Source organism: Rattus norvegicus, chromosome 2, assembly GCF_036323735.1.
Source record: "Rattus norvegicus strain BN/NHsdMcwi chromosome 2, GRCr8, whole genome shotgun sequence".
NCBI classification, from domain to species: Eukaryota; Metazoa; Chordata; class Mammalia; order Rodentia; family Muridae; genus Rattus; species Rattus norvegicus.
In genome coordinates, this window is record NC_086020.1 from 247,919,608 (window position 1) to 247,933,353 (window position 13,746).

General features: G+C 37.6%; 1 long non-coding RNA gene across 1 annotated transcript in view; it reads left to right on the forward strand.

Annotated features, from left to right (window-relative positions):
- LOC120100982 (uncharacterized) overlaps window positions 1–8,698 on the forward strand; it is a 35,895-nt gene extending 27,197 nt beyond the window's left edge. Inside the window, exons 3-4 of the long non-coding RNA XR_005501435.2 lie at window positions 6,335–6,391; window positions 6,828–8,698. This is a non-coding gene — a long non-coding RNA (uncharacterized LOC120100982). The remainder of the gene's footprint in view (window positions 1–6,334; window positions 6,392–6,827) is intronic.
- Window positions 8,699–13,746: the final 5,048 nt, after the last annotated feature.

Sequence of the window (13,746 nt, forward strand, 5' to 3'; positions counted from 1 at the left end):
TCTCAGTCCCGCCTTCGTGCAAACTTCTAAACACAAAATCCACAAAAACAGGGAAAGATCCTCATTGAGTTCAGAATTACAGAAAAGTAGCTCAGTTGTTCACTTGCAGAAACCAATTGCTGAAAACATGGGAAGGGATAAACTTAAACTTAATAAAAATTAAAAGTGTTTAAAAATGTAGTCTTTAAATGTTAAAGTAGTATTTGAAGAAGCAAACAAGTGGCATTATCTATGGATTTTAGTATGCCTTATTCATTTTCTATATGGCCAATTTATGTTTCTTTTTTAGCAACTGATTCCTAAATATTGCCTTCTTTCTGTCTTCCTGATGTAAGATAAGTGGTGTGGACACCCCTATTTCCCCAGAGCCTATTGTCCAGGGAAAGGGGGATCCATAGATAGTACCTGAACAAAGACCCTTGAAATGTTTAGAGTTTGCGGTATGACCTCAAAAAACAGTGTCAGTTTAGGATAGGTCATTGCCTTCCCTTTCTTTGCTTTCCTTTGGGATTGTGCCTTCCTGTGGTTCTGGATATCTTTTGCAGAAAACCTGATGGTATTGGCCAAAGATTCCCCTACTCTTTCTACAACCCAGGGCGTAAGCAATAACTGTTTATCCTTTCATAAAAAATAAAACAAAACAAACAAACAACAAAACTGGTGATGCCAAAGCCCATTCAAAGGTCATTAGCCATTGGAATGGCTGTCAGTTTCTTCAATCTGAAGGAAGACTGAGCCATGTAAAATCCCCTGGGGGGAGAATTGCCTAGGGAATAGTGAGCATCCCTGACACCCCTTCTTCTCTTTTCTATCATGAGGAATATTTCATCATTTAAAACAACCCCTCAGATTAGAAAACTATGGGTCCTCAACCCCACTGCTTCCCTTCCCTTCACCCAGCAATTCTGCCCTCTACACGAATCTATCACAAAAATATGTTCATCCCAAAAACCAGCAGAGCTGTGCTCCTGAGGACCTTAACAAAAAAATATGGAGGAAGATCCTCTTAAAGCCCTGGCCCCCTCAACACAGGCAAGAGCACAGAGGCATCTGTCATTCCCTTGGCTGGCTCCTCTCCTTCTCTGCTTGTGTACCAACGGTGAGTTTCCAGCTCTGGGCATTCATGGTTGATGACCTCCCCACCAGGACTGGAAACCACCAAAGACAGACTGCTGTTTTAGGCAAACAGTTTAAACTTTAAATTTCCCCATAGTAAAACTCACCAAAAAAGTCCCTGTCTTTCAGCCCAATGAGGCAATCCACCTCTTCCTAAAGCTAAATTCTACACTGTTGATAACCAAATAAGCTACAATATAATTTATTACCTTGTGATAACACCTCTCTCAGCTAAGGTACATGCCATTGCCCCGCCCCCACCCCAACCCACACACACATTAGCCCTTCTCTGTTTTGACATTGTTTTACCTGTATATTATCCTCTCTCTTAATTGTGGACTTTTGTTTTTATCTTTTTGCAATGTTTACACTGTATGATATCAGGATGGCAAAGACTTAATATATTCTAGAGTATTGAAAGAAGAGAAGAATTTTGATTGAAGCTTTTATGTTGTCTGGGAAGCAGGAGACGGGGATAATGAAGAGAAGGGAAGAGTGGCTTATCTAAAATTATCTAAAATCTCTGAGGCAGGTTATAAGGCCTTTGAAGCTCACGATGACACCTCCAAAATAAAGCAGTCCCCTATGACTGGATGGCTTTCGGAACTTGGTGCAAAATTGGGTATATAAGGGCCAGTTTTAGGGGTACAGATACAAATGTTTAATAGATCATGGCATCAAGTAAGCAGGAAGGGCTGATTGGTTGTAGTACAGCACCTCATTATCATGCAGGCATGAAGCCAGAGTAAGGTGTGTGCTCAGTTATGCAGCCTTGTAGAGAGCCCTAGTCCAAGCACCGAGTTTAGGGACAGTCCAGAATAAAACAGGCCCCCCAGAGAAAGACATCCCCCATTTTGTGCTAAGCTCAGAAAGCCATCCATTCATGGGGACTGTTACCTTAATAGCAAGGTTCCCCAATAGAATAGTATTATAATAAAGGTCTCTTTTTATTTGTTTTGTTCTTTGTTTGGATCAAAATGGGGCCTCCTGTCAGGGAGACAACCAGAGTGTTGTGCTTATAAAAATATAAAAATAGAGAGAGAGAACAAATATGTTTGGTGGGTGCTTAGATAGGTGTGGGAAAGGAGGTGCCTCCACAGGCACATGCTGAGGCATTCTTCCCCCTGAGGGACGAGTCATATGATGACAAAGGCTCATATAGTATAGTATAGAATGAAAAAGCTTATTTCAGAGCACTGGGAGGGGGTTGAGAGGGTAGTAGAGGCAGAGAAAGGCAGATAGAGAGGGAGAGAGAGAGAGAGAGAGAGAGAGAGAGAGAGAGAGAGAGAGAGAGAGAGAGAGAGAGACTAGCCATGAGCATGTGGAGAGAGAGGAGGGAGGGGAATGAGAAGAGATGGGGGAAGGGATGAGAGGACAGAGCAGGAGTAAAAAGGTAAGAGCAAGAGAGAGCAGGGGTGGGGTTGGGGGAGCAGCCCCTTTTATAGTGAGTAAGGCACACCTGGCTGTTGGTAGGTAACTGTGGTGCAGAACATAGACAAAATGTTAACACAGATTATCTGGTGACTGAAAGTAAGCATAAATTGCTTGGAGTCTGTGACTTCTATAAACTTCTGTAAAGCTATGGCATATAGAATACGTGCTGAAGGTGTAAAGGTAGGGATGAGGAAGCTTCCTTGTGTGACAGGAAAAAAAAAATATATATATATATCTCCAATCCTGTACCATCCAAAGGAAGAAAGGAGGAGCTCAGAATCAAGTGTCTTACATTGCCCTCACACGAGCGACTACAGTCTTTCTCGGACTATTCTAATTCTTTCCATTATATCTTCTACAAATGGCAACATATTCTTTTATACATTGACCTATTCCTTCTGACTTCTGTCTTAGTGGGCTGGTTTCCATGGCAACTTAACATAACCTAGAATTACAGTCTTAATAATAGATTTGTGTTTGTTTTTAGATCAGATTGGATTGTCTTAATTGTGAAATGATAAAAGATGCAGCAAATTATGGACATCACCATTCCCTAGGCTAGGCTCTGAGCTATTGCTGAGTGAAGAAGCAGGTACCCAAGCACCAATCTCTGAGAGTTCTCCACAAGGATAAACTGTAATCTGTTATCTTATTTGTAAGCCAAAACCAACCCATTTCCACTAAATTTCTTTCAGTGAAGCATTTTATCACAGTACCAGAAATAAAATTAGAATATTTATTTAAGGTTACATCTTGTTGGTTTATACAGTAAATTATCCATTCCTTTCTGATTTATGGTCTCACTCTGTAGCTCAAGATTGCCCAGAATTCAATATTTAGCTCAGAATGGCCTCGAACTGATACCAATTATCATGTCTCAATCTGCCCAGTACTGCAATTACAGACATTCTCCAACACGTGTGGTATATATGTATTGACATTTACCTTTCATTTTGGTCTTTGTGTCTCTTATTTTCCAGGTGTCTATCATGTTGCTTTGGCATTAACTTTAATTGACATTGTTATTTCCCATAAAATTAATAATGATAATATACATATATTAGATAACCGTATATTTTCTTGACATTTCTATAAAAGTTAAATGCAGTTATTTAGTTTAAACCATCATTCAAATACCCGGGAAGTATAACTAGTAAAAGAATAATATCCCCTGCTGGCAAGTTGACTCAGTGTTTACAAGATGCTGTCTACGAGGCTGGACAAGCTAAGTTCAATCCTACAGGCATTCCAGACATTCACGGTAGGAGAAGAAAAGTAAGTTTCTCTTATTGTACCTTCCAAAGGGAGAAAGGAGGAACTTGGAATCAACAGTGTCTTATATGGCCCTCACACCAGCGACTACAGTCCTTCTCAGATGATTCTATTTGTTTCTTTCCATTATATCGTCTACAAACAGCAACATATTCTTTTATACATTGATCTATTCCTTCTGACTTGTGTCTTAGTGGGCTTAGTGTCCTATGGAGGTTTTATTTTTTGACCTCCACACAAATACCATTACACACACACACACACACACACACACACACACGGAGTGAGAAGGAGAGAAAGAGAGAGAGAAGGAAACACATTCACATGAAATAAATAAGACCTGAAAGAATAATTCCTTCACTGTGTCACATTTTAAAGGAAGAGAAAAATTAAACAGTGAAAAACTGAAGATGTCATAAGAAAACAGATTATGATAGACATGTATATAATAATTACATATACATGTATATGTATATACTACATATTATATATATTATATATGCATATATGTATGTGTTTATATGATGCTTGAATACATAAATACATATTTCTACATAAGTGTGTACATATATGTGAACAAAACAGTATACATATATATGTATATACTATAATGATGGACATGTATGCTATATAATAATTACAATGATTATAAAGTCCTCTCTGCTATCATTAAAATATGAATTGATATCTACACAACGGTAGTAAACATGGGTTTTGTGCTCTGGTTGACATTTTGAAGAAGACTTTGTGCAGAGCTTGCATAGTGCTGGCATTTAGTTATAGGGGAGGCTTGCTTGCTTATGATTGAGACAAATCCCATATGGCTAGAGTATGAGTGAGGAGAGAGTGATCATGAAGGTCTAGAACCCTTGGATGTTAAAGGGAGAGAGAGACATTCACCTGAACAGTGTGATGAACTGTTAGTACAGCCACTATTCTTTTTAATTTTGGTTTTATTGTATATTTTTTCCTGAGCTTGACTTTTGAGGCACTATCCTTTTACAGCATGAGTGCCTCTGTTTTTATGTATAAAACAATCCCCACCAATACATTTGTCTTTTTCTATACAGTGTACATTTTAAATAACTTCATATTTATTAAAACTGTTTTACTGTAGGCTTGTATTTTTCAAAACATACCTCATGAAGTATACTTAAATGCTTTAACTTCCCTTCTAGCCTACCACCCACCAAAGGTAGTGGAAAGGAAACATAAGTAGGGCAAAGTAGGATGGGAATCTGTTTAAAAGTAGTTCTTTGGGGTGAATCCAGTATGTATTGTTAGGATATTAGCGATTCAGTCAACACAAACCAGCAGTGGTTGCTTAATCCACTCACAGACACCATACCTGAATCAGCAATAGTAGTTCAATCCAGAGGAAACCTCAAGGATTTGCCAGTTCTCCCAGGTCTGTGGAAGTGGCAAGACACTGCCAGAAAACCACCATTTCTCTCTGTCAAGTCCAGACAAAGATGATCAACAAAGACTGACAAGGTGAACCAATACCACACAGTATTGTCAGTGATGACCAGCAAAGGACAACGCAGACCAGCCAAGAGCACCAAGGCAAACCAATGCCACACAACATAGTCCACTGTCTGCTGGGTTATATTTATACCCTTTTCAAATACCACGTGTTCTCTCAGGCATCTGCTCTAGCACAATATCAAATGCCCTTTTGCCAGACTGCTTCCAGAGAAAGCACCACATCAACAAAACATCCTCCCACATATCTACTTGAGGAAAAACATCCTCTCATAAGACAATTTCCAGAAATCTATCACATGACAAAACTGAGCCTGCTATGAAAGCAGAAATTTCCATTTCGTTTTTATCTACTTTGTTTTCCTGAGGTCAATTATGTTTGGATAAATTTTGTTTTGTTTTGTTTTTACATCAGTGGAGATTGAAAGATGACTTAATTGTCTTTTTTTGTTTCTGTTTTGTTTTTCCTTGGTGATAAGGGAATGTGTGATGCGTATTTTCTAACACTTAAGGAAAGGATTTTTCTGTTTAGTGAGATTTTAAATAAAGCATAGAGGTAAGCTTCTTTCTACTATTTATTTTGTTGCTCTTACAGTTGTTATTTGATTAGCACTTGCTAGATGCATCTACTATGTTTAGTTGAATGATAACTTGGAGAGAGAAAAGCATGTTTTGTGCCTTTGCTATTTTTACTTGTTGTAATCCTTCGAGCGATGTCCTAATTACTGCATACCCACTTCGTTTAGAAATGATTACAAAATATTTTGCTCAGGTTATTTTCAACCCTGGCTTCCAGTTGATTTTTTTTCTGTTTATTATCTTTTGTTGTTGCTAAACAGAAGTCTACTTAGGATTTATGAGAAATAACAACAGATACTATTATTAATGCCTGTACAAAGTTATGACAAGTGTGCTTTTGTTTGTTAGCTGAGAAGAATTAGACCTCATAAATTAGTCATGTGTTCAGGATGATCCTCATCCCATATTCACCTTACAACACAAGGAATTTTGCTTTTATTTTTACTAGGAAGGAATTGGTACAGGTCTGACAGATGAACTAACTTGGAACCCAGAGTCTGCTCATGTATGTATCACTGACTGTGGTGTTTGGTACCTTGTGGTTACTGTGATGTTTAATGCTTTTTCAGGAAAAAATAAGTAACCAGTTATACACTGATGTTTCACTGACATCTGACATTTTGTTTTTCCTCCTAACAAGTTCCTGTGAAGGTCTTATTTCAGATGCAGGAATATAGATATTGGGGCTTCTGTGGTCTGTTTATTGACAAAGAACCATTGTGATGGCAGGAACCCAACCAAACCCTTACTGAAGTTGTAGCCCTCTGGGGACCTTTATGAGTCCAACAGATCAGAGCTGATTATTTGTGCTCTTGCATGTCCTAGAGTGGAGGACAGAGTGGAAAGTTGGTCTACATGGTCATGTTGGGTGAATGCAGGAAGACTTTCAGTGACCACAGTGTCAGAGGGGATACTACAACCATTATTCTCTTGTATTTCAGATCTGGTTTTGCCCTTGGCTCTGGAAACGCTGTCACTGTCACCATCTGGGCAACAATCTCTTCCATGGGACAGGGTTGCTTCAAGACTGCTGCTCTGGAGGCTGCTGTCAATCATGACCCTTGCCCTCATCCTAGGAAGGATCTGCAAGCAAGGCTTGTGTTGCTTGAGGAAAGGTAAGGTGCCATAACATAAAGATATTCATCAATCGGTCTGGCCCTTTGTCAAACCCAGAGGTCTAGCAAAAAAGGGAGACTAAAGAGGATGCACTAAGGATGCAAAATAGTACCACATGGGGACAAAACAAACTTCTTTTTTATCCTGTCCTTTTCTTTATCCTGTTTCATATGAAAAAAATTACCAAAATAAAATTAATATATTCATTTTCTTTGTTCTTCACTCTTTTTCTGTAAATCCACTGAAAGAGGAAGTTTCTGGGTTCTTTTCTATATACGGCTGAGAGAAATTTAAAAATTCACCACTAATTAAATTTGCTTTTCTCTTGAAATAAAACTCACAAAATTAAGACAAAAGTATTCTATAATCATGTCTAAAAGAAAGATGCAGAGAATAATTAGGACATTACCTGAGGGATTATAAAAAATTAAGATAACAAAGTCTCAAAACAGACGAAATGTTTTTTTTCTCTTCATGTTATCAACCAACGAATCATGGTGGATGCATGATTATCTTCTGATCTATATAGCACTGCTCTCTGACCTGACAGTCTCTGCTATAGTTCTACCTTTTGTAACTGCACTGAATCAATCAGCAAGAGTTACTGGATAGTGGTGCTCATGAGGCTCCAAGTTCTTAGCAAGGAACTTAAATGCATCCCATGTATTTTACTCACATAGTTGAGTTATATGGTCATTAAAGAAAGAAATGTCTAGAAAAGACAACATTTATGTGGCTTTATGGGAACTTAGTCAAAGCGGTTTGTTGTATGTAAAAGAAGCACTGATGGTACATGTTATCAAATAAGCACCTTCATGTAGATTTTTGAACAGATTGAACCTACAATGAAATTCCATTTCTTTGTTATTTGATTAATAGATAGAACATATACCTGTGTCCACCCCCCACCAGAATCATAAGGGGACAAATGGAATGAAATTATATTTCTAGAATCCTTCAACATCTTTGAGAAAAAGATATTAACTACTATACTCTAGAGAAGGTAAAGTGAAGGCCCTGAAATCTTGACTTTAATTAAGGAAACTTTAGTCCATTAGGATTGGCAGTCGTGGTTGGTGCTAAGTCATGTTGTGTAGGTATTTTACCTTATTGCACAGACTTTATGCATATAGGTACAAATTCTTTACTTGCTTCACACACCAAGACATTTAGAACCACATGGCTCCTGAGATGTGTTTAGTGTTTATATCATCAGAGAGATAACTAACTCAAAAGTCTACTTATATGTTTATGAGTTGTTGATGTATGCAATGTGGTTTCAAGAAGGATGACATTGGGAAATATGAGAGATTGATGTTAATGTAATCTTTGACAAGAAATCATGAAGAAAATCACTGCATCGTACACAAGTTCCATATGTCCAGCTTGATACTGAAAACAGCCATAAAATAGGCACCTTCTTTGATGTACACTTCAAAGTACCCCAGCCTCACCATTACCACTGCCAATATACAAACACACACACACACACACACGCACGCACACACGCATGCATGCACGCACGCACACACATGCACACATACAGAACAGCACTGATATTGGCCTGTTAGTGACAGTGTGCCACCTAGTGTTTGTAGATATTGTCAATCACAGACAAATGTATGTTGTCAGCCTTAGTTAATAAGAAATTTACAAATGGACATGAGTTAGTTCTTCATCCTGTGGTACCATGTCAGAAGCATGTTTTTAAAGATTATATTAGTATTTAAATATAACTATTTCTACTGTAATATAATAAAAACATTTGTAAATACCAAGACAAATAGCAAGACTTTATAATTAGAATTTAATGGCAATCGTATGAGCATTGTTTAGTTTTTAGTAGAAAAAAGCATTTGGTTAAGATTTCTGGTTCAGAAATATTTAGATTTGTGAAGCATTTATGTACAACCATCCCCTTCTCCAGGAAGAACTGTGCCTAAGTTCCTGCAGATGTGAGTAAAGGTACCATGTGTGATGCAAAGGGCTAGATGCCTGCAGCAGGATGGTACATAATGGAGTTTAAAAACTGGGTCATATCAGCCTCACCACCTCCCCCTTTATTTGAAAGAATCTCTGTGCACAGCATTAATGCCTGGTGATAAAGAGATGTTTAAATGAAATGACTCAAAAACTGGGTTCAGTTAAAATACTGATATTCTAACCCACAGAAGTTTGCCAGTTCTTTAATATTCAAAGCTGGTGAGGACATAGATTCCCTTTTGTTCCAGTTCTATGTGAAATTATATTGATTCAGACATGTTCTCATTCTTCATTCAGTTAATCATTTATTCATTCACCAAATGGTGCCCATGAGCCCAGCACAGGCCAAGACCTTTCTCTAGACATGATAGATGACACCACTGTGTGCACATCCTTCATTTTTGCCACAATTCACATGTGTGTATTGTTTAGCCCAATCTGACTTATCCCATTCTGTGGACTGTAAGCATGGAAAAAGAATCTCCCCCCATATATGTGAGGCACATCCAAAGAGTAGGCACAGAGTGCAGTGAATGAATCTTGGAGGTCTTGATCACCTTCACTTGTCACTCAGACTGAGCCATACACCATTAAATTACTCTGTTATTCTCATTCAGGGTGCCCTTGGTGCTTACATCTTTGATAAAATGAGCTTATTTGTGCATTAGTTAGAGGTGCACAAGATAAATAAAATAGTCTCTGACCTACATACCATTATCCTCTCATGAATTAGCCAGAAACATCGGCCACTGTTGCTGTTGATGATTTATGTAACTGTACAACAAAATAACTGTTGAGAAGATGGGGCACCCAGAAAAGGTTGCATTGGATGACTCAGTACACCTTCAGATTGATAGCCTATTTAATCTTGATCTTGAACAGAGTAGGACAGTTTCATAAATGCAGAAGGGAAAGAATGCAAGAAACAGTTATGCACATCAAAGAGACCCTTCTTAAAAAAAGAACAAGCAAGATGTGCAGAGTGATGCAACAGCCTTCAAGAAAAGGTGAAATGAGGGAGTGTCAGAAGAGGAAGCCACTCTTATGATTGACAGGGTTGGTGTAACTTGTAAAACAATTCATGATCCTATGTTTCTCCACTGACTGAGCTTCTAGAACTACATAGCTTAAGTATGTATACTGTAGAACTTTCTAGCATGGATATACTATATGTGTGTGGTGGTTTGAATATGCTTGACCCAGTGAGCATCTATGTTAGGAGGTATGTCCTTGTTGGAGGAAGTGTGCCCCTATGGGTATGGGCTTTAAGATCCTTTTCCTAGCTGCGTGGAAGCCAGTCTTCCCCTGTTTTCCTTTGGAACAAGATACTGAACTCTCAGTTCCACCTGTGATGTGATGTGGCTGACTCATGCTGCCATATTTCTGCCTTGGTGATAATGGATTGAACCTCTGAACCTGCAAACCAGCCCCAGGTAAATGCCCTCATAAGAGTTGCCTTGGTAATGGTGTATGCTCACAGCAGTAAAACCCTAATTAAGACAATGTAGAATAAAGAATGGTGTGATTGTCTTTTGTTATGGCTTTCTTCTGCACTGGAACATGCTTCATTTATGATAAAATATAAGTGGTCACATCTATTTGAAGGGATAACCTCAAGAACAAAGAGGCATCATCATTCTGTAATAATAGACACAAGTAATCTTCCACTTAAGTCCAAATAGCAGGAATTACAGGCACAACCCGAAGAACTCTTACACTAATACATTTTTACTTTAGGTTATAGCATTCAGTGTAGTTGAAAGGCTGGGAAATTAATGTTGTCTTGCCTTGTACTATTTCAGTGTCCTGAGCAATGTGTCTTCTGGATACATCTGCATCTTCCTGGCTCAGGTTGCAGGGTACAAGGAGAGTCAAAACATAGAGACAAACTTCCTTAGACAACAGCAAAAGATTCATTACTATGTAGTTTCTGCAACACAAACTAAATATTCTTGTGTGAGACTGAAGGGGTTAATGCCTGATCCTCCTTTACATGACCTGGTGAGTGACAAAAAGGATAGTTTATTCATCTTTTCAGTTCTTGTATTCCTCTTCTACGTTACTCAAGTGAATCCAGAATGCTGGATTATGTGGGCTAGTTAGATTTTTTTATATCTGAGTTTGTGGCCAGAGGAGTTTATTAACATAGAATTAATGATTGTCCATCAGCAAGTTATTGTAATAAGTTAGGAAATAAGTTCAATGAGAATAGTATAAGATTCCTTCAAATCAATGGGTTCTTACAGTTAGAAATTTAATTGACTATCTGGCCAACATTTTTAGAAGTATCACATTATCAACGATAATACCAGGGTCTGCAAAGTTGTACATGGCAGCTAGACTGCAGTCACAGACAAAATAATTGGCAAAGAATACAGGCCAGCCATCAATGTATTCTTCATGTAGCCTGCTTTTTTGGGCTATAATTTTAGAGTTTCTGAAAGGATGGGTATATAGGTCATACAGTTTGAAGGTATTTCTTACCTCCTGAGATGGACTTTGGGAAATTCAAAGATACATTATAAGGAGGATATACTTTTGGAAGAACTCACCCTAAAAGCACTCTAATAACGTGTTCCTACTTTGAGGAAATTCAAAGTTATGGGCTCAAATCTAATCTCAACAAAGAAAACACAAATAGGTCAACATCTACACTTCTTCCTCTTCATTTCTAGAGACAATGAAGAAACAAAGATAATGTCCAAAGAGTTGTGTGTTTTGAAGAACAGCACCTATGAATAAAAGCTTTGCTAAACAGGAGTAAAAGTCAACCCTCTCCCTTGAGTGGGCTCCTGACTGAGAATGATTCTGCTTCATTATAAGAAGTAGCATAAACATTTTTGGCTCAACAAGAACACAGTTATATCCATATGTTTTCAACTTTGCAATTTCCAATTCTATACTAAAACAGATTGAACCAACATTTACAGTAATAAAATGGGAAAGCTGTTTTGTGAGACATAAGAGGAATACAATATTTACAAAACGATGTCCGAAGAACGGCACTGCCAAGGTTAACAAATGTTATGCTTTCATGGACTCAAGATACCAGTTTCATAATAACTGTAGCCTAGCACCTTACATGAGAGATAAACAACACTTACTTTCTTGGCTTATATTCAAGGTGCTCCTAGAGAGCTTGAGGCATTTGAATGTTCAATCATAATGAAACTTTCCAAAACTCAGCTATGAACTCAAAAGTCTCTGCATGGAGATATTAGGAGAAATTGCCATATTCCACCTCACAGTGTGGGCATGCTCATGAATAAAGCAGCTCGATTCATAATTGCATTGACTTAAATTAAGTCTTTAAGATGCCAAAAAGCAGAACTGTGACGCCAACAAAATAAACAAAAGTATAAAGAAAATGAAATTATTATCTGAAAGAATTCAGAAAGGATGTTAATGATTTTAACATATATACTTGTTAGCACTTAAAGCAAGAAGCTCTAGAAGTTTAAAGGAGAACTAGGAATCTTCTAAAATTCTGTCAACTCCTGATAAAGATAAAGACAGCATGTAAGAATATTCAATATAAAACCAACAATGTTTATGTACCTTTGGGTTCCAGATACAGTGACAAGTGATAATTGTGGTGGTAGTGATCTTGGTGTTGGTAATGACAGGGATTATGATACTGATGTTAGTTCTGGTGGTGATGGTGGTGATGTTGGTAATGGCGATGATGATTGTGATGATGATAGTGGCGAGGGTGGTGGTAGTGGTGATGGTGGTGATGGTGGTGGTGATGATGATCTCTTATGGGGTTTCAGTCTCTTCAAAGACTCAACTTAATCATCCACCATGCATACACCTGTATTTAGAATAAAGCCAAGAATTGTGTGGAGAAAGAAAATAATTTCATACACCTATCTACTATGATTGAATGAAGATGATTGTTACATTATTTTTTTATATTCCATAGCAAATTAGAACAGATGGAGGAGGTTAAGAACATACAAATTTCTATAAGTAGACTGAAAATGAAAGCCAAGGAATGGGTCTACAGCAAGTCCCATCTTCAAGTTTACCATGTTTGATATCAGACAAGGACCAGAGCAAGAACTCAGTTATGTATATTAAAAAATAGAACCCTTTCCAACTGCCGTTAGATCATTTGTTAATTTATATTAACTGGTTCATCTATAGTTGTCTTTAAGAAGGGGCGTGCTTGCTATTTGAAAGGTGTTGTGGAATCAGGCATGCTAGCATTGTGATACAAAGTCCTTTGAAAGATGCTTTGGCATCCAAGAATTTCATTCTTAAAAGCTAGAATACATTAAAAAACATAAAAACATGGAAAAAACAATGAAGACATAGAAAAAGATCTAATATATTTTGAGTTATGATCCTCACCCCTCTCCTACACTGTGGGTTGTGTGTGTATATGTGCATGTGTTAAGTTATAGACTTGTAATTATTAATGTTTGTAATTTAGAATATAGGCTTCTTTGAGGTCAGGACTTCCTACCTCAGACCCTCTATTTATATTTAGTAACCAGAACAGAGGAAGCACTGCAAGATATCCTATCCATATCCAATCAGAAAACCAAAGTTCTTTCACGGTATTGACTCAATTTAAAACCAAAAAAAAGTATAAAGTGGCAAAAAAGGAAACAATAATAAAATATTTTGTATTGTTTTTGTTGTTTTGAGACAAGGTATCTCTATATACCTTTTTGTGGCTTTGAAATCACTTAATTGACTAAGCTGACTAAACTCTAAAAGGCTCCCCTCTGCCTTGGGAGTGCATAGATTGTA